This window comes from Ictidomys tridecemlineatus, chromosome 1 (genome assembly GCF_052094955.1).
Source record: "Ictidomys tridecemlineatus isolate mIctTri1 chromosome 1, mIctTri1.hap1, whole genome shotgun sequence".
Lineage (NCBI taxonomy): Eukaryota > Metazoa > Chordata > Mammalia > Rodentia > Sciuridae > Ictidomys > Ictidomys tridecemlineatus.
The window spans coordinates 71,701,846-71,724,300 of record NC_135477.1 but is presented as its reverse complement, the minus strand read 5'-3'; positions in this window follow the sequence as shown (position 1 = coordinate 71,724,300).

Genomic DNA, 22,455 nt, shown 5'->3' with positions numbered 1-22,455 from the left:
CCGGGGAGAGGGCACGACCTGTCTAGGGGGGAGGGCCCTCAAACCTGGGTTTCGGGGGGAGCATGCATACCACCACGGCCCCCAGGGCAGAGGGCATTCCCCCCTCGAAGTAGGAGGCTCCTGTAATCTGGGTGTTGTGGGGGAGATCGCAAAACACAATGGTCCCCAGGAAACAGGGCACTCCCCCCTCTAGGGGTGAGGCCTCTCGAACCTGGGTGTCGGGGGGAGCTCAGATACCACACAGGTCCCCAGGGCAGAGGGCATTCCCGCTTCTAAGGGGGATGCCCCTCCAACCTGGGTGTCTGGGGAAGCTCGGATACCACCCTGGCCCCTAGGGCTGAGGGCACTCCCCCCTCTAGGGGGGAGGCCTTTCGAACCTGGGTTTCGGTGGGTGCTCAGATACCACCCCAGCCCCTATGGCAGAGGGCACTCCCACCTCTGGGGGGAGGCCCTCGAACCTGGGTGTTGGGGGGAGCTCCCATGCCCCCCAGTGCAGAGGGCACTCCCCCCTCTAGGGGGAGGCCCATCAAAGCTGGGTGTGTGGGGTGCTTCCATGGCCCCAAGGACTTAGGGCACAGACCCCTCTAACCTGGATGTCGGGGGAGCTCACATGGCCCCCAGGGCACAGGGCACATGCCACTCTAACCTGAGTGTCAAGGGAGCTCCCAGGGCCTCCAGGGCACAGGGCACATGCCAATCTAACCTGGGTGTCGGGGGAGCTCACACGGCCCCCAGGGCAGAGGGTACTCCCTTCTCTAGGGGGAGGCCCCTCAAACCCAGGTGTTGGGGGGAGCTTGCATACCACAACAGCCCCCAGGGTAGAGGGCAATCCCGGCTCTAGGGAGGCGGCCACTGGACCCTGGTTGTTTGGGGAGCTCGCATACAACCACCTACCCCAGGGTAGAGGGCATTCCCACCTCTAAGGGGGAGGCCCCTCTAACCTGGGTGTAGGGGGGAACTCCTGTGGCCCTCAGGGCAATGGGCACAGGCCCCTCTAACCTGGGTGTCCGGAGGGAGCTCCCACTGCCCCCAGGGCAGAGGGCACTCCCCCCTGTAGGGCGGGAGCCTCTCAAACCTGGGTGTTGAGGGCAGCTCCCATGGCCCCCAGGGCAGAGGGCATTTAGGATTAAGTCTAGTTTTAAGGCTAGGATTAGGGCTATTTTTTTGTGTTAGGTTTAGGGCTAGAATTAGTGCTAGGGCTAATGTCAGATCTAGGGTTACAGTTAGGGGTAGTTTTAGGTTTTGGTTTACTTCTAGGTCTACTTTAAGGTTTAGGTTTAGGGAAAGGTTCAAGTTTAGAGCTAGGGGTATTGTTAGGGTCAGGTTCAGGTTTCAGGTTGGGGTTAGATTAAGTTTTAGGGTTAGGGCTCAAATTAGCATTAAAGTGAGAACTATGGCTAGGTTAATGGATAGGGTTAGGTTTAGCGTTCAGTTTAGCTTTAGGGTCATGGATATGGTTAGGGTTTGCGATAGGTTTAGGGTCAAACCTAGGGTTAGCATTAGGGTTATGATTATTGTTAAGGTAATTTATAAGGTTAGAATTAGATTTAGGGTTAGGGTTATGGTTAGGTTAAATACTAGACGTAGGGTTAGGGTTAGATTAGGGTTAGGGTTAGGATTAGGATTAAGTTTATGGTACAGTTTTGCGTTTGAGCTAGGGTTAGTGCTAGTGCTAGGGTTAGGTTAGAGTTTGGTCTAGGGTTATGGTCATGGTTAGTGTTAAGCTTAGTGTTAGGGTTATGGCTAGGGTTGTCATTGGGATTAGGGGAATTTATAGGGTTAGATGTCAGTTTAGAGTTAAGTTTAGGTTTATGGTTAGGGTTAGGTTTAGGATAAGGGTTAGGGTTTGAGCTAGGGCTAGAGTTAGGTTTAGGTTTATGGTTAGTTCTGGAGTTAGGTTTATGTTTAGGGTTAGGGTAGGTTTAGGTTTAAGTCTAGAGTTACATTAGGGTTACGTTTAGGGTCAGGGTAATGGGTAGGGTTCTAGCTAGGGTTAGGGCTTGGTTAAGATTAGGATTAGGGCTAGGGTTAGGGTTCAGGTTATGGTTAAACCTTGGGTTAGTATAATGGTTAGGTTAAGGGTAAGGATTAGGGATTGAGCTAGGGATAATGCTAGGGCAAGTGTTATGGTTAGAATCAGGTCTAGGGTAGGGTTAGGGTTAAGGCTAGGGCTAGGGTTAACATTAGGTTCAGAGTTATGGTTAGGGTAATGGCTAGAGTTAAAGCTAGAATTTGTGCTATGGTTAGAGTTATGATTAGGGCTAGGGTTAGGGTGAATTTAGATTTTGGGCTAGGGTTACGTTTAGGGTAAGGTTTGACTTAAGCTATTTTGGCGTAGGCTTAGTAGTTGGGTTAGGGCTAGGGAGAGGGTTAGGTTTAGGGTTAGGGTTATGCATAGGTTAAGTTTAGGGCTGGGTTTAGGGCTAGGTTTTGTGTGAGCTTTAGGGCTAGTGTTACGTGTATGGGTAATGCAAGAGCTAGGGTTATGGTTATGGCTAGTTTTAGGATTAGTCTAGTGTTAGGGTTAGTTTTGAGGTGAGCATAAGGCTTAGAGTTAGGGTTTGTGTTGAGGTAAGGGTTAGTGTTTGGGTTAGGTTTAGGGTTAGGACAAGAATTAGAACTAGGGTTAAGTCTAGGGGTAGGTTTAGTGTTTGGGTAAATTAAGGGTTATTGTTAGGGCTAGGGCTAGGGTTATGGCTAGATTTAGATTAAGTTTATGTCCAGGGCTAGTGTTAGTATTAGGTTTATAAATAGGGTTACCTGTAGGGCTAGTGTTAGGTTTTGGAAATGGGTTAGGGTCAGGGTTAAACCAGGGTTAGTGTTAGGTCAGAATAAGGGTCAGGGTTAGGTTAGTGTTTTGGTTAAATTTAGAGTTAGAATGAGGGCTAGGATTAGGACTAGTAATAGAATTAGGGTTTGGGGTAGGCTAAGGAGTAGGGTTAGGACTAGGGTAGCAAAAGGGTGAGGGTTTGACTTAGTGTAAGGGATAGGGTTAGGAGTCAGGATAGGGTTAGGGTTAGGGTTAGAGGTAGGGTTAAAGCTAGGGTTAGGGCTTGGATTAGAGCTAAGTTTTGTGTTAGGGTAAGGGCTATGGCTAATTTAAGAATGGGCATTACGTTTAAGGCTAGTTTTAGGGTTAGCTTTAGGGTGAGGTCTAGTGTTAGGATTAGGTTTAGGGTTAGGGTGATGTGTACAGCTAGGGTTAGTGTGAGAGAATCTGGATCAGTATTAGTTCTAGGGTTAGGGTTAAGGTTAGGACTCAAATTAGGGCTAGGGTTAGGGCTAGGTGTAGGGTTAGGTTTGGTTTAGATTAAGGGTTAGGGTCACTGCTATGACTTGGTTTTGTTTGAGAGCTAGAGGTAGGGTTAGGGCTAGTTTTCAAATAAGCATTAGGGTTAGAGCTAGTGTTAGGGTATGATTTAGGCTTAGGTTTAGGTTTAGATTTAGAGTTATGGTTAGATCTAGGTTTAGAGCTAGGACAAAGGTTAGGGCTAGGGTTAGGGCTAGGATTTGGGTTATCTTAATGGATAGGGTTAGAACTAGGGATAGGGCTAGGTTGAGAGTTAGACTTAGTCTTAGGGTTAGGGTTAGGTTTAGGGTTAGGGTTAGGGCTTAATTATGGCTAGAATTAGAGCTAGGTTTAGTAATAGGGCTAGGTCTAGGTTTAGGTCTATGGTTATGATTATGATTAGGTTTAGGTATGATGTTATAGCTAGGTTTAGGGCTAGGGCGAGGGTTAAAATGAGGGTTAGGGCTAGGGTAAGGATTAGGTTTAGGATTAAGGATAAGTTTAGGGCTAGGATTAGGGCTAGTGTTTGTGTTAGGTTTATAGCTAGTATTAGGGCTAGGGTTATGTTAGGGATAGTTTTAGGATTAGGATTGTGGCTAGGTATAGTATAAGGGTTGGGTTAAGGTTTAGGGTAAGTTTTAGACCTAGGGTTATTATTAGAGTCAGGTTCAGGTTTACGGTTTGGGTTTCATTAAAGTTTAATGTTAGGGCTCAAATTAGCATTAGGGTTAGGGTTAGGGTTAGGATTATGGATATGGTTAGGTTTAGAGTTCAGGTTAGGTTTAGGGTAATGGATAAGTTTAGGGTTAGGAATAGGGTTATGGTTATCCTAGGATTAGCATTAGGGTTAGGCTTAGGGTTAGGGTAATGGATAGGGTTACAGCTAGGGTTAGGGCTAGGGTTATGGTTAGAATTAGGGCTAGGGTTAGAGTTAGTTTTTGGGTTATGGCAAGGGTTAAGTTAAGGGTAAGATTTAGAGCTAGGATTAGGGTTATGATTAGGGTTAAATCTAGTGTTAGGTCTCTGATTAGGGCTAGCTTTTGGGTTAGGTTAGGCTAGGGTTAGGGCTACAGCTAATGTAAGAACTAGGGTTATGCTTAGGGCTAGTTTTAGGCCTAGGGTTAGGAGTAAGTCTATTGTTAGGGTTAGGTTTAGGTTTTAGGTAATGTTTAGAGCTAGGGTTAGTGTTAGGTTCAGAGTCAGGTTCAGGGTTAGATGTAGGATTAGGGTTAAGCCTCAAATTAGTGCTAGGTTTAGGGCTAGGTATAGGTTTAGGGTTTTGTTTAGGTTCAGGGTTAGGGTTATGGCGCAGTTTTGTTGTAGGACTAAGACTAGGTTTGTGCTAGTTTTAGGATTAGCCTTAGTGTTGTGGCTTGTGTTAGTGAGAGTTTTAGGGTTAGGGTTAGAATTAGGGTTAGGTTTAGATGTAGGATTAGGGCTATGGCTAGGGTTACGGCTAAGGTTACGGCAAGCAGTAGGGTTTGGTAAATGATAGGTTTAGAACTAGGAATAGGCCTAGAGCGAGAGTTAGTCTTAGGGCTAGGGTTAGGTTAGGTTTTGGGCTAAATTAGGGCTAAGATTATGTCTAGGGTTTGTGTTAGAATTAGGCCTAGTGTTAGGCATAGGTTTAAGATTAGGGGAAATGTCTTATAGAAGTCACAAACAAGTCACCCTGGAAACATTTGCTGAATGAATGAATGAGTTATTAGATGAAAAAAGAGGAATAATTCCTAAATTCTAAGATCCCTGGTATTCAAAGCCAATCCCCCAAAACCAAAAGTAAGAATTCCCTATGTAAAATTTAAGAAGAATGGTAACAAAGTAAGAAGATAGAAGACATTTTATTTATGCTCTCTCTGGGATGCTGAGATTACTTGATGTCAGCACTGCCAAGAGTAAAATAATTATCCAGAAACCAAAAACTGAATGTTCCAATACGTGGATGCTAACACATAAGGAGGGGCAGGGAGGGGAAGAATAGAAATTTAGTGGATTAGACAAAGGAGACTGAAGGGAAGGGAGGGGAGATAGGAATAGGAAAGACAGTGGAATGAATCAGACATAACTTTTCTATGTTCATATATGAATAAATGACAAATAATACTCCACATCACATACAACCACAAGAACGGGATCTTAATTAGAGTAAGTTTTATTCTGTGTATGTATGTCAAAATTCACTCTACTGTCACATGTATCTAAAAAGAACAAATAAAAAAATTAAAAAGAGGAGCTAGCAGGGTGTTGTTATGCAAATTACAGTCATCAAAGCCATGGCTATAGAATCTTAGATTGAAGATATAATTTAAGAAATACTCATCTAGTTATCTCAAATACATAAGATATAATTTAATAAATACTCATCTACTTATCTCAAATATGTAAAAGAAATTTGGGAAGAATAAATATACTGGAAGTGACTGACACTGCCATAAACAATTAATACCTAGGTGTGTTGTGATTCTGAAGCACATATTCAGGATGTAATAACTCATAGAAACCACTGCCCACTCTTGATTGAACTAATATTACCAGAAGAAGTTAGGGATACAAATCTGAGAAATAGTTTAAAGTATCCAGTCACACTCATAAGAAATAATAAATTTGGGAAAGAATCAGAAAAATAGATATTTATAATCTCAGATCCCTGTGTATCAATACACTGAGCATGGAAGAATAAAATGAATTTTAGATTCATAAAATAGGGTAAAAATGCAGATTAAGTTCTTAGGATAAAACTCAAAATTTATATAATATATATACATTATTGAGTAGGGACAGAATTTGGGAGAAAGAAAGAGAAAGAAGTTGATCATACAAAATTTCTATGTTCTATCTTATCATCTTAAAATATGTGAAATAAATTATGCTAAACACTTAGTAGGTGAATAATTAATATTTAATAAATAAGTAAAAGATGAGTCGCGCATGGTGACATATGTCTATAATCCCAGCAACTCAAGAGGCTGAGGCAGAAGGAGGATAAATTGGCAACTAGTAGGACTCTGTCTCAAAGTAAAAACAAAAAAGGGCTGGGCACATGGCTCAGTAGTGGCTCACCCTGGGTTCAATCACTAGTTCTGAAAAAAAAAGTTAGAGAAAAAGAATAAAACAAGTGAAATTTCAAAATAAATAGAAGAACCAGCTAAAGAAAAATAGACAAATGAAATTCAGTAGTTTAAAATTTGCTAAATGAGAAAATTTGACAAAAGTGACAAAACATTGAAAGTCAAAGCAACTGGATAGTAAAGAGAAAATGGCACTTTAAGACATACATATTGTGATATAATAAATCATAAAGAAGAAAGTAAAATAAATTTTAAAATATCAGCTAATTGAAATTAAAAATCTAATACAGGACAGGATAAAAATATCTAGGCACAGACAAGTCATGTGGGTCCACAAGGAGTTTCCAGGGACAATCAAGCTTCCTGGACTGATAGTTTCCATCTGAGGCAGCTGGCATGCATTCTTCTATGGTAGGGAGCAATGCAGGAAAGATCCATGTGTTATCCTTATGCTCTCCAACTTTATATTTGAGCACAAAGTCTCACATCCCATTTGCCATATCTCCTGTGACTTTATCATCCTAGAATCATTGCAGAAGGCAGGGGTGTTCTTAATTCCTAAGCTTTCATGCCTAAATAGGACAGTTGAGCCACTACTACCACTGCACCATCACGATGACTGTAACAGCAGGTCCCAGATCCCCAAACAATTAAAGCAAACTAAACATTCAGGAACAGGGAAGGTGAAGCATCCAGGAGATCATTAAATATAAAGAAACAATAGAAATGATACATACTCTGACCCCATGAAGAACAGAGGCTACCTTTGCTGTACTGTAGTAGGTATAGAGCTCAAAATTAGTGTGGAGATCCAACTCAAGATACTAAGCTGTAACTAGTGTATGTACTCGACAGGTTCTTTTAATGTTTTCACTTCCTTCCCAAAGAAGATACATGAATTAATAATGATTATGCTGCATAAAATGAAACATGTTTTTAAGTTGGTAAGAAAGTGACATGCTGGATGGAAGCATGACCAGAATGGGGAGAATGAAGGTAGATTGGATCATAAAAATTTTGAAGGAAAAAATCAGCTTAACTCTATACCTGAAAAGAAAGACAACTTGAATAGAGTTTAGAATCTTTACAAAGCAATACTAAATTATCTGCAAGAGGAAGTAATCAGAGGTGCCAAAGGAAAATACAATCTCACAAAATAAGTTCATAACCCAGCATGCATGAGATGGCTTGGGAGGATGAGGCAAGAGCATCTCAAGTTAAAAGCCAGCCTCAGCAACTTAGTGAAACCCTGTTTCTAAGTAAAATATTAAGGGAAGGGGGCTAGTATGTTGCTTAGTGGTTAAGCACCTCTGGGTTCAATCCCCAGTACCAATAAATAAATAAGTAAAGTAAAAGCAATGCAGAATAATGAAACGGATTATTCATTTTCAAGAAGAAACCACCCTATCTGATGATGATCTGCAAATGGAATTTCTGACTTGAATGTGGTTTAGGAAAGTAAATATGGAATGTGATTGTGAGTAAGAAACACTTACACCTAATCAACTATGTGCACTCTGGAGAAAAGAATTCATTAACAGAAGGAGATGGTTGGTCAGCATAGAACCTAAAATGTATGGATTTAGATACCATGTGGTGTAATACCTCCCATTATTCTATTAAAAGGTCTTGCTCAGATCCAAGCATTCTACATTAGATTTTATCATTCATTTCCAAACTCTGATGACCAGGCTACAAGTTCTTATTCTGCTAAAAACCAACTTTGTTTCCTGATGGTAATTTACTTAAACTTAAGAAAGATTGTGATTAGCAAATGAAAGCACATGTCTGAAACTCATTGAAAACTATAAAATATTTCAAAGATGTCAAGCATTATTACTTTCATCTTTGTCATTTTCTGATTTGGGTATCTATTGCTTTTAGGGATTTGTTGTTAGCCTTCGGTAAATGAAGTAACTCAGAAGCTTCCTCCTGTGAAGTGTGAGTTCTGCAAACCTGAATCAAAATAGTTGTGGTCCTATGGCTGCTGCGACAAAATGCTTTTGTACTTGTTACTAAAAAGAACCCACCTGCAACAAATGTTTGTCTTTTCCCAAAACACTTCTCCCCTGAAAGGTAGCACAAGCTGCTGAAATGGCTCTGTGTTGTGAGAGCTATGCACCACATGGGTTTACCTAATTAATAATTTTTAGAGTTATTTTCCCCCTCTTTGTAGCTCCTGAGCAGAGGTTCTGAGGAAACCATTCCACATAGTGAGAAACGCCACTTTGCAAGGGTGCTACATTCTGTATTTCTCCCCCAACTTTGATCCCTGTTCATTGGCCCCTTTGATCTCTGAACAGGATGTACAAGGTTCACTAATCAATGCGTTCCCTCATTTTTGGCTCCTTGTTCAGTGTTTACATTTAAATCATTGACTAGATTAGGTGAATACATATGACTTGAATCTTTTTCCACTGCTCTTTATATTTTCAACAAATGGAAGGAAAAGAAGGGCCTTCTAATTTTCAACCAAGATTTTATTTAGGAGACTTAAGCATCAAAGTATAAATTGGAGACTGCAAATATAGTGCTTATTTTTACTGTTAAAATGTGGATTCCTTTTAAGGGAGAATGAGATGATGATGGAAGGGAAAATCCAGACACATTGTCACACATCCCAAACCCAAGGCAATGTGGAACACAAGTCCTTTTAATCTCAGGTGCTAAGGGAGAAATGGACCTGCAGCAAGCTTAGTCCCATCTCATCTAAATATGAAGAGTCTTCCCTCTCAAGGACTCACAATGTGTCTGGACAGGTAAGAAGCCTATTACTGAGAAAGGAACCTACAAGACAAAAATTAATATGTGCTATTTAAAAGGGGAGAGGACCTTTGAGAGCTGGATAATTTAGAGAAACTTCTTACATAGGTAGAGTTAAGTTTATTCCAGACACTAGGAACTATGTGCAAAGTTTTAAAGATGGAAATGCCTGAGCAGAAAGTTCTGGACCTGGTTAGTCAAAGTAACGAAGGATTTGGGGAAAGATTGGCATTGCCAAGCAGATACTCTAGGAAGTATTTAAGCTAAATAGTTTGGAAGGACTAGTTTGGGTTCTGAAATTTCATTTTATTTTACTGTTAACTATTTATAGCAAGAGAATTCACTTATTTTAGCAGCTGAGAATTGCAATCTTATTATTTCTAAGAATGGAATTAATACTCTAGGCCTCTCAAAATTATATATAATAAATAAAATAACATATGCTCTTCCTTCTTCGTCTCTTTTATTTATGAACTTGAGATTTCAATAGTGACTCTCCAGACAATTGCCAAAGGAAGTTCTCTAATATATGCCTACATTTTTATACCATTCCTACTCTTTATGAACATGTTGTTCTAAGGTGTATATTTGCTCTGATCCATTGATACCCCATCCTCCAATTTTTTTGAAAGAGAAAATGAGAGTATATTTTAGCATATTTTAAATCATCCTATAGTTTTGCATACTAGTCTGTGTCCATAGTTTATCAGATCACACTGGCAAGTGGCTAATCTTAGAGACTTTCTCTCTAATACAAAATAGCCTCTTCTAAGGCAGTGTACATCTTTAAGCCTCAACCAAAGGAAAAAGAAAGAACATCCAAATATCATAGTTCAACATAAAGAATTATAGCAAAAACTACTTAAAATTTTCACGTTCATAGAATCATAAAAATCATATATTGTTGGATCTTGGAGTATGAGATGACAAATGACACGTGGAATTCAATATGGTCACTTACATCAGTTTTCAGATGAACAGACTAGCTCTCATGGTTTGCCTAGAACTTCCTGACTAGTGGAATCTTACGTTTTCTATCCTCTGCTTTCTCCTAAATCAGGTTTTCCTCTTTTGTTAAACAAAGAACTTATCTCTTGGTAGATCTATCCAGTTTCAAATTCTGTTATCTCCTTTCTCATAAATCTTGGAAAAAATCAAAGCCTTAGAAGGCAAATGATAGCACTTTAAATTCAGTTCATGAAGGAACACACTAAACTGGCCTGCTGTGGTTCGAATGGTAAGTGCTAAGTGGCAAAGCAAGTTAATGTCCAGGTTGTTTGTTGTTGGAGGTAAAAATACATCTGGAGGTCTCAGCCAAGTTCCTGTGGAGATTTGTCCACATCCCCAAAATACCACACACACTTGGCAAGAATGGCAGATGATGGCCAAACAAGGCCCAGATCTTGAATAGCAAAAGTATTTCCAGTAAAGAACAACATACAATGGCAAAGCTTTCATTCTTAGGTGTGTCATTTTATCACACTAAAATTCCATGACCTTCTGTTCCTCTTTCCTTCTTTTGCATCTCCTCACCCTGAATTTCACAGTCTACAAAATATAAAAAATAACTTTCACTTTAGATTATACTTGAAATGGGATAATGATCACAATTAAGTAGCTCATCTTCTCATTGATTTTTCTTTCTACTTATCCATATTTTAAAAAATTTCTCCAAAGTGACAATATGCATTATAGAATGAAAGAAATAAACTTTACCAAAAATAATTTAGGTTACTAAGGGTCTCACAATTAGAATTTCAAAATTATCTTTCCAAAGTCATTTCCAATTTTTCTTAATTGTGTTTTATAGCCATCACATTGCTATTTGCTTTCCTTAAAAATAAGACTTGAATGAGATGCCTGGCTTCATTGTTGGAAGGGTTATTTTAGAGAGAGGGGCATATTTTTGGAAGTAGTAAATACAGTTTTAGCATATGGGTGAAAAAAGAGACTGATGTTGCAGTTGAGAAATATATTATTTAAAAATGTTTGATTAGAAGTTGGGGATGACCTTAGTGACACAGTACTTACCTAGCAGGTTTGAGTTCCAGAACTTCAAAAAAAATTAATTTAAATAAAACAATAAAATTAAACAGATAAGGGCAACCAAAGTTTGCCTCATTGGTTTGGAATGAAGCTACTAATTCAGGATAAAAATTGGGGTTAATATATAAATGTTTTCCTTAAAGTGGTTGGATAGATAGAATTTAAGACCAAATCCATGAAGAATTTCTGTCTTGAAGACATGTTTTCAAATTCATCAGTTTTACTGGTTTTGATTAATATGTTTTTTTTAATTACAACACTGGGAACAACTGTTTATTTGTTTTAAATATGAGCTAAATTAAGGTGCTCAACTACCATTTAGCATGCAGCAATATTTACCAAATGTCCAGGCTTCCTGGAGGTACATCTTAGCAGTTATATTGTGACTCTTTTGCCCTTGAAGAATGATGACAAGGAAGAGTATGCAAAGTAGTTCTGAAGAATACTTTAATTTTGTTAAGAGTTGCCTAAAATTTCAAAATTAAAGTGAAATTTAGTGGGATAAAACCCATTATGACATTAAAAACAATCCCTACCACTTCTTATGATGAGCAAATCCCAAGTCAGAGGAGACATGCACATCCATGTCATTTCTTTGTATTCTTCTACCTGATCAAATAAAAACCTGGCCTGTTTCTCATGCACTGCACTCTGAGCCTGAGATGTAACTCAGGAGGAAATGGCATTAATAATAGCATCTGTCACTTAATAAGCACTCAGTACTGTGCTAGACCCTAGACCCTGGGCTACATACTTTCAGGCCCTGTTTTACTAAGTGCTGGTGATAAATGACATCCCAACCTTACAGACAGCCCAACAAATACCCAGAGGGATTATTTGCTAGGTATATGTGAAGTGCTCAATACACAACTACTGACCATAGTGTTGTAAAAGGAACTTCCTAACCCCTGTGGCTGCAGCCATAGCCTCTTCAACTTATCAGTGCCAAAATTCTGTCCCTGAGAAGGGCGAAACAGATTCGTTCTCTGCTTACTTGGCTGGGATAGAGAGAAAAATCTGATCAAAAGTCTTAATATCAAAATGTCCTTTCTTAATTCCTTGATTTGCCTTTTGTGCTTCAAGGAGGAAAGAGATTGCTTATGAATATCTATCACAGAAGAGAAAAACACTTACATTGAGATTTTTGACAAGTTCTCATCCTTTGCTGATATCCCAAGGACCAATTGGGGATGAGAAACATTGGGTTAAAAAAAATAATAAAGGTCTCGTTCCCCTCCCTCCCTTCATTCTTCCTTCCTCTCCTTCCTTATTTCTCTTTTTCTTTCCTCCCAACTCTGTTTGTGTATGAAAGCAGGTATGTGTGTGCCTGTGGATATCTGCTTGAGCTAATGAAACTGACTATATTATCTAACTCAGGCATAAATCTAGAAGGACAAATTATAAAAAAGAGAAAATGTATGTCTAGTGACATCACCTCAACTTGTAGTGCCTCATGGTACTTATCCTCCCTTCCCAATGCTGCATCCTGTCTGATGAGCAATGGCTTTGGCATGCCTTCTTGACTAACCTTATTTCAACTCTCCCAGCTTATTATTTAATAATTTTTATTTAACTTATACTCTGTGCCAAATATGTGCTGAATTGGCATTCTTCACACACTATGCTGTGTGCATATCTTTGCTTCTCCACATATATGAAAGACACTCACTCACCCTGAATGATAAAATTATGGAGGAGAGGAGAGTTAGGTGATAAAATAACTCAGGAAACAAAAAAGTAGTAGCTAAACTGGTTCTTAGTTCAAGACAAAATTAACAGAGCTATCAAAGAAATTCTTGTGACTGCTGGGAGAATTTCAGTACAAACTGGATTTGGATCATTAGGAATAATTTCTATATTTTCCAGGTGTGACAATTATAATATAGTTACGTAAAAAATGTCTTTATCCTTGATGTTCACCATGTTTAAGCATCAAGAGTGATGATGGTCAAAACTTACTTCCAAATAATTTCAATAATAATAAATTTTTTTTCTGATATATCTAAAACTAATGCATTTATATAAAAACATATAGCTTAGGGGAAAGGCTTATTATGTTTAGATTTTATAAGTCCATATATATATTATTGGTATGTATATTTACTGTAAATGACGTGTTTATATCATTAACATGTAATGTTTATATGTTAGAAAATATTTATGTAACATGTAAAAAGTATGCATATTATACAAAGAGTATTTTAATATTTATTTTTGATTAATATATTTTTATATAATAAATTTATAATTATCTAAAGAAGTAATATAGTAGTTTTTACTGAATCATATGATTTATGTAAATGTATTAGTAAATATGTAATGTAAAAACAAACAATTGTGGTGAGGATTAAGTAAACATTTTTATTTTCTGAAATATATTTAATTATTTAATTTTCTCACTAAAGTACTTAAAAGTAGGTTATGTGCTTGACTCAAAACAACTTTGGGCAGCATTTTGGGGAACTGGAGGATCAGTTTGAATAGGATGAAGAGAATAAAGTTTACTAACAGGGGAAACTTTGTTCAAAGATAATTAAGTGTTGACTTTTAAGGAAAGAAACTGCCTTACCCACCAGTCTTTTTGAAGCAGGAAAGACTAATTAGTGAGAGGTGGAGGAGGGGGCATGCTGCTCCCTCTTAGAGCCATTCGGGGACCTCTAGACTTCCACAGGAAGTCCCTTGCTCCTTACCGCACCCCTTAAACTACTGCTTATAGGGAACACACTACTAATTGCAGAGTGGTAAGGGGTGGGATGTATGATGAAAAGGTTTGTTTTTGGAAAGAAACTTCCCCATTTCCCTTGAGCTCTTGTGAAAGATGTTTCTGATGCAGATAAATGAGCCAGGCAGAGGCTTCAACTATCTAGCATACAAAACAGATCTCAAATATGATATGGTCACCCTAAAGAAATGAACTCCCAAGGAGGTGACACTGAAAGGTAACTGTGATAGCCCAAGTAAGGTGTTGGTTTTCTTTATGTCACTTTTGAAAAAGTGAGGTTTCTGAAGTAGTTTCTTTTGGAGCCTTGGGCAAATTTCATGTTTATAAAATGTAGATGATGCCCTTTTTGCTCAGAAAGTCTTTGTGAATTGTAAATTACTTATAAAAATGATTTTAAACTTTTGTGAGTACAAAGTAGCATTTAATGCTTAATCATAGTTCTTTATGCCACATGCCATCTTCCTAATGGGAGTTTATTAAGGAGTTCCTGTTTAGCTGGAATTAATTTTTTAATTGTTCTTTTTTGTGTGTGGGGGTACAGGGGTTTGAGCTCAGGGGTACTCAGCCACTGAGCCACATTGCCAGCCTTATTTTGTATTTTATTTAGAGACAGGGTCTCACTGAATTGCTTAGAGCCAGGCCATCGCTAAGGCTGGTTTTGAACTTGGCAGTTCTTCTGCCTCAGCTTCCCAAGCAGCTGGGATTACAGGCATGCACCACCACACCTAGCTAATTGTTCTACTTTTTAATTGAAACAAAATACTCTGGGAAAAAAGAAAATGCAGTCATGAAATATTTTTATAATTCAGGAAAATGAAATAGAGGGATTGTATTCCTACTTTCCTTTCAATATCTGCCTTTTCTAAAACAGAATCAAGGTTAATTTCAAAAGTTGTTCTGCCATCTGAGGAGAAAACAAGATGGTCAGAATATCCTTGGAATCTCTCACAATCAACAAAAGGAGGGTTGTTTAATGGGATGGAACAAAACTGCCTTATGGAGATGGCCCAGATAAAGAGCTGAGGCATTCATGTAAACATGAATGCAAATTCTCTGTTCATGGAGTAGCTATCAGGAATTAGCCTTACCAGAAACCCTTTGTAAGTTATATGTTAATCCTTACACCTAACTTCTGAGAAAGAGATTTTTTTTTTTCTAAATTACAGGGGAGAAAACTGAGACTAAGTAGCCAAGCAATTTACTCAAGTTCACATGGCTGGTATACAATAGAGGTAGAGTTAGATCCCAGGTATTTTTTCTGCAGAGAATACCCTTGGACAAGGACATGAATAAAAAACTAAACCACATAAATTAAAACTAAATCAAAAGTGCATACTAAAAACTCTTCATTTCAGCATTTTTAATAATGAAATACTTGACATTCTTTTTTTTTAAAGAGAGAGTGAGAGAGGAGAGAGAGAGAATTTTTTTTAATATTTATTTTTTAGTTCTTAGCGGACACAACATCTTTGTTGGTATGTGGTGCTGAGAATCGAACCCGAGCCGCATGCATGCCAGGCGAGCGTGCTACCACTTGAGCCACATCCCCAGCCCTACTTGACATTCTTATCTTTCTAAGTAAGTGTCTTCTGAGTACACAATAAATATTTTTTGTTAAATATGATACTAGGACTAAGCATATTTACTAACTTTCTTATGTCAGTAATCTAATCCATTATGTCAGTTATCTAAATACTTGCATTTTTTTACTTCAAAGTAAACATTTTATATAATTATTAAACATTTATTGACTTTATATTGACCATAAATCATACTGCTTTTCATTACACAATTATGGGCATTCTGTGAGAATTTAAAGAGCAGAGAAAAGATGAAGTAGCTCTCTAAAAATGTCTATAATCCTAAAGATATGTCAGACAAGGATAAAAATGACTTTAAAAGATAACATTAATTAACTTATACAGGATCTAACTAAAATACCATTCAAAAAATTGACTTGTTTGCTTCTATATACGTGGCAGAAAAGTCATATTTATTTCTGGAAGATGGAGTAAGGCATTGAAATCTGGGATGTAAAGAAAACATGGGGCCCCATGAAGCAAGTTTAATTTTGTGAACCCAAGTGAATCTCCAAGATATGAAGAGCTTTTAGAAATAAGGTAAAGCTGAGGACATTCAGAAGGCTGATGCTAAAATTCTAATGCATTTTTGAATCTGCCAAATAATAAGTTTACACAATTTCCAGGAAAATAAACATTCTAAAACAGCTAATCAAATTGATGACTTGTCAGAGTCCACTAGAAACAGTATGGGTCACAAAATACATATCATGAAAAGCAGTGACTTTTTAATACATTTTTAATTGTTGATATATCTTTATTTTATTTATTTATATGCCATGCTGAGAACTGAACCCAGTGCCTTGCACATGCTAGGCAAGTGCTCTGTCACTGGGCTACAACTTCAGTCCAGCAGTGGGTTTTTTTTATTCTTTAAAGTTTATTAAGATCATTAGATCATGTATTAAGGAAATGGTGTCAATATAGTGAATCTTGCTTTCATAAAGACAGTGATTAGAGCCTAACATTGTTTCTATGGAATTCTGAAGCTGCATAATGCATGAAGAACCAGAGTGCCTGATGTCCTGGTCCTGTTTTCAGACTCTCTGGGCACAGGTAGAGGAGAGGTAGCAGGGCTAATAAGCCATGTGTGGGGATCTGCTCTGTCCCCTATCTCAAAGACTGAGGAAAGGTGCCTTTCTCCTTGATGATTCTACTGCCCATTAAAGGAAAATAGACTAACTGTAGAAATCTAGAGTGTCCACTTCCTGAAGGGTGCTCTTGGAATTTTGCAAAGCCTATTGTACACAATCATAAGTGTTATGTCGAATTTCAATCTGAGAATCCTACAGACTGAATCCCAAATACTGTGTATTTATCTCACTCCTTCCAGTTCTTTACTAAGTGAACACATTCGCTTGTTTATCTGTGTTAGTGGACTGAACTTTTTGTATGAAAGTTCTATTATTCCCCACCCTGTCATCTGAACTTGTGTGTTGTATCTGTCTATGTGGGCATAATGTACTTGTACTCACCTACATGAGCGCATATGAGTTAGATGAGCATTAAGGGGTTATAACAGATGTTGTTCTTAAAATATCTTATTTGTCAATATGCAGGTGCTTCTCTAGTGGGGAGTCCTATTGGTAAACTCCCAAGCTGAATGTTTCAGTTATCATGCTCAATTTTTCAAGAATAGAAAAGGTACAGATCAGCCCTCCAGAAGAAATTAAAAACCTAATCCAAACACTGAGTTAGTTACAGTTGCTTGCAGAAGTGATTTGCTACTCTGAACGGCCCACAGAAATCAGAATCTGCCTCTTTTGAGCCATTTCTCCTCTTCTATGCTGCTTGAGGATGCCCTGCAAAGCATTCTACAGATAATGATGGCTCTGGCTCCCTAACATCCTGCTTTCTCACTTAGAAGGAATGCAGGAAAAAAGAGCCCTATGGTTCATTCCACTCTCTAAAGTGCAGGACAAAATGCAAGCCATATTTATTATCACTCTCTAAATCACTGGGTTTACAGGATAGTGAACAGTTTTATATTTTTTCAGGGTCTTATTTTGAATAATGGCATGTTTAAGATGTGTTACTGTGGAGTCAGATTGCCTAGAATTGAATCCTTCCTCTGTCATTTAACAAGCTGAGTGACCTTGAACATTTAAGTTATTTAAATTCCTGAAGCTTCACTTTCCTTTTTCTATAAATGAGAAATATTAATGCAAAATCCCCCCCCCCACAAGATTGGTGCCAAGTACTAAATGTGATAATGAATTTAATGCACTTCCCATATTGACCAATATCATGGTTAATGTTAACAAATATTAGCTGTTCTTATTAGCAAAATTATAGAAGCATAATCTTATCTAAAATTTTAGGTCAGAATTATTTTAATTCAGTGTTAGAGCAATATAGTGAATGTAATATTATTACAAAATACCCTCATCAAGGTCTGTGATAGATTGAGTTGTGCCATAAAATCAGTGATAAGATTTGTGAGTTTTAGAAATGTGGACAAGAGATTTTGCAGTCATGTATTTCTGTCCATTTAATTTTTTGCTCAAAATTGAACCATAATAAATAAATTCAAACCCACTTGTCTCTTGAATTCGTCCATAGCACCCTTAAATACTTTAAAAAACATTCTGATACTTTTGCATTCAGCAGCATTTCCATTCCTTGCCTGGTAAGTATCATTTAGTTCAGCTGTTAAAAACACATATTCAAATACCTACCTTAAGAGTGTTTGTAATTCAGTACATGTGAAAGTGTGGCCTAAAATTTGGGTGTTTTTACACTGATATCCTTGTCACCAATTACACTTAGGAAACTGCATTACCATACATCCTGTTAGGAGCTGACCTGCCAACCCTTTTAAATAGAGTCTGGAGTCTTGGAGTATGTGGCTGTGATAGGCTTCCACCTCTCTTTCCTCTGTCTCCTTCTTTTTGTAATAGTCATGACAATAAATTTTAAATGAAAAGTGCAAGTTGTCATTAAATTATGAGTCATATAATAAGTGTCTACAGAACAAAAAAAAAGCCTCATAAAATCATGAACATGCATAAAATAAAGGTAACTGAGCCAGGCATGGTGGTACAGTCCTATAATCCCAGATGCTCAGGTGGCTGAGGCAGGAGCATTGTGAGTTTAAAGTAAGACTCAGCAAATTATCAAGGTCCTAAGCAACTCAGCAAGACCCTGTCTCTAAATGAAATACAAACAAGGACTCTTGTTGTGGCTCAGTGGTTAAGTGTACCCAGGTACAATCCCCAATACCAAAATAATACATGCATACATACATACTTACATACATAAAAATAAAGGTAACTGATAAAGACCTAAATGCCCATAATGAAGGTAATTCCACCATGGTGGCCCCAAGAATATGCCTATGTCAGTCCTATTAAACACAACTGGTGTGATTTAGAGATAAGAAGTAGGTAGTAAAAAACCTCACTTTGATAGAGTTTACATAACTTCGTAGAGTGCTGTTGTATAATCATTTTAGCTAGTTTCAAATTTCTTTCCAGATTCCACTGGAAACCAGGTTTTTTTTTTTCAGAGTGCTACAGTTCTATCATCATTCATTCATCCACCAGAGAAACTTCCCTTAATTTCTTGAAAGATCTAAACTTGCTACTTGTTCACCAAGATTGTTACTGCTTTCCTTACATTCTAAACATCCCCAGTGTCATAGACTATAATGCTGCAAACAAAAGGATTATGCCCTCCTTCAGCAGGCTTTCTGTGGGATGGAAGCAGGAAGGGGAGATGGATTACATGGAGAAAAGGCCTGGTTTGAAACATTAATCTTCAGTAATTAGTAATTGAGGAAGGAAATAGAGCCAAGACCTGGAAGTTAAATTAGCTTCTGCAAAAACAACCTATTTCTAAAGGTGATTGAATCTGACAATTTATCTCTTTAAGATAAAACAATTAAAAATGTCAAAAGTAAATCCTAACAATTGTTCAGTAAGCCTCATAGAAAAAAGCTAAATCAAAAGGTGGGGGGCCTCTTTAGAAAGCACCTGTGTGTATTGTGTGACTGTTTATTGTCTCTCTCAAGTATAATCAATACTAGAAAAGTAAAGATATATGGAGATATATATGCATATATATGTATATATCTCTATATAAGACAGAGAGTTTATTTTCAATAAACTTTCCTTCCTTGTTCTCAATGCAATCTTTTAAATATGTGCCTCCATATATCAGAAAGATAACATATTTATTGTTCTTAACTTTATTTTTTGTCTGATTTATAAATACATTTTCCATGTTGGGTGCATGGGGTAGGAGGGGATATCCAACTGAACCTGCTAAAAAACTGAATGCCACATGTTTTAAAGCACTTGACAATAGGCTCATTAAAATCTCTTCTAAATGTGGAAACTTAGGTGCTGAAAAGATAAAACCACTAGCTGCCAAATTTGCAATTTAAAAAAGGCAAATTCAAGATGTGTCAGATTTAACAAAGTTACTACTGAGGTCCCATTTCAGAGATAAAAGATAAAAGGGCAGCAATCCACTTTGCTCCCATGCTGGCAAATTCCTAAATTCAGAATGCAATGGGTTTGATCATCATCTTCTCCTCTGAAGCATCAAGCTGTTCCAAGAGCAAAGGAAAAAAAATCTTGGCTCTTTGGAAATTTGATCAGGATGTTTCTAAAAAAAATAATAATAATAATTTTATAAACACAGATTCTAATGAAAAGATCAGAGTGCCCACCTTCAAATGTTGCTATGAAAGGAAAAATATATTGGGCTGGGCAATGGAAACATTCACAATTACTTGTAAATCTAAGACATTTGTCTTGCCATGGTTTCAAAAATGTCAAATGAGTAACTGTGAATAATGTTCAGGATTCACAAAGAGTTCACGTTCAAATACAATAGTCCTCACATTTAACTTTCCAGGATATATTACAATTGGTTTTGTGGGGAAGCAAAACCCTTTGATCCTTATGTTCAAAAACAGCCACCAAGTCCTTGGGAAACAGCAGATAAGAGTCTTACCCTTCTGATAAAAAGAAACACATTTTAATCATTCTCAGTAACTGTCTCAATAAAAGGTAGTTGAATGGTCCTCCTGAAGAATTACGGTATCTTTGTGTGACTTAAACAAGCAAGGTTTCTGGGATTTGGGTTCAGATAATGCAGTGTGTCTGACTATCAGCAAATAGCTTACCATTAAACCTGTAAGAATAGTTAATTGTGATATTATTTATTCACAAAATAGGAATTGAGGATCAAAACTAACTGTCTCTTCAAGCAATACTTAACTCTATAAAGGATAAAAGTTATTGTCAGAAAAAAATTATAATGCACAGTAGAAAACAGCATAGATCCTAACAGGGATGGACAGGATAGTCATGGACATACAGAGGGGGGAAGGTGACATACAATAGACAGAAAGGTCTGGAATGAAAGTGGGATTTTTAATGAATGAGTAGGATTTAAACATCTAGGAATGAAAAATAATGATGTAAACTAAGTAACCACCTTTAACTGGAAAGCAAAACACATACTTGAAGTCAAGCAATGTAGGTTAATTTGTCCAGAGTAATGGCAAGTAGATGGTAAAAAATAGCACTATGTGAGAATAAGTCTTGATGGATCCCTGAGTGAGTGGGTAAGTCTTAATGTTGGAGTTTAAATAGATTTAGCAGTCAGTATGGAGCCATCAAAAGCTTATGAGAATCCATGAATTTTCAACCAATTTTTAACAAATAAGGTAAGGATTGTTTTTTTATACATGATATTGGGACAATTGGATACCTACATGTAAAAAGATGAATTTATTTCACTCCACACACATGCAAAAACTTATTCAAAATGGATGAAATCTATTTGTAAAGAATAAGTCCATAAAGTTTCCCTAAGAAAATAGGAGAAAATTTTCATGACCTTGCATTAGGCAAAGAATTATTATTAGATATGACACAAAATTCATAATACTCAAATTGTTTTAAATCAATTAATTAGCATGATCAAGTTTAAAATTTTGGCACACTAAAAATATTAGAGGGAAAATGAAAATACAAAACATGGACTGTGAGAGAATGTTTCCAAATCATAAATCCAACAAACGACTTGTATCCAGAATAAATAATGTGCTTTTGCAATTCAGTAGTAAGACAAATAACCCATTTTATAAAAAAAGGACAGAGATGATTTGAATAGACATTTTACATAACAAGCACAAGAGATACTTTACCTCATTAGTCATGAGGGACAAGCAAATTAAAACCACAATGAGATACAAATTCATACCAGAATAGCTGTAATCAAAAGTTAGTGGCTCTGAGTAGCTTGAGTGGCTGAGGAAGGAGGATCACAAGCTCAAAGCTAGGCTCAGCAATGTAATAAGGCCCCCAAGCAACTCAGCAAGAAGATCCCATCTCAAAATAAAAAGGACTGGGGATGTGGCTCAGTGGTTAGAAGTCCCTGGGTTCAATCCCTGGGAAAGAGAGAAAGGAAGGAAGGAAGGGAGGAAGGGAGGGGAGCGAGGGAGGGAAAGAGAGAGAGAAAAAAAGGAAAGAAGAAAGAAGAAAGGAAAGAAGAAAAGAAAGAAAGAAAGGTAGGTCAGTGGCAACATATGGAATAAGGATGTACAGAGGTGAAACTTGTACATTGGTGGTATAAGTGTAAATATAATGGGCAGCCACTTTGGAAAACAGTCCAGTGGTGTTTCAAATGGTTAAATTTAAAGTTACAATGTGTTCCTGCAATTCCACTCCTAGCTATGCATCCAAGAAAAGTAAATCATATATCTACAAAAAGCCTTATAAATATTATTTTCATAGCACAATGATTCGTAATGGACCTAAACTGAGAACAACTCAAATATCTATCGACTCTTGGATGGTCAATCAAAATGTGGTATATCCATAGAATGGAATACTATAAACTACTGATGAATTCTAAAATAATAAATCCCAAAATATTATAATGAAAGAGAACAGATTGAAATGACTATATATTGTATAATTTCATTTAGAGAGAAAATGTACAGAAAAGGTAAATATATAGAAGCAGCAT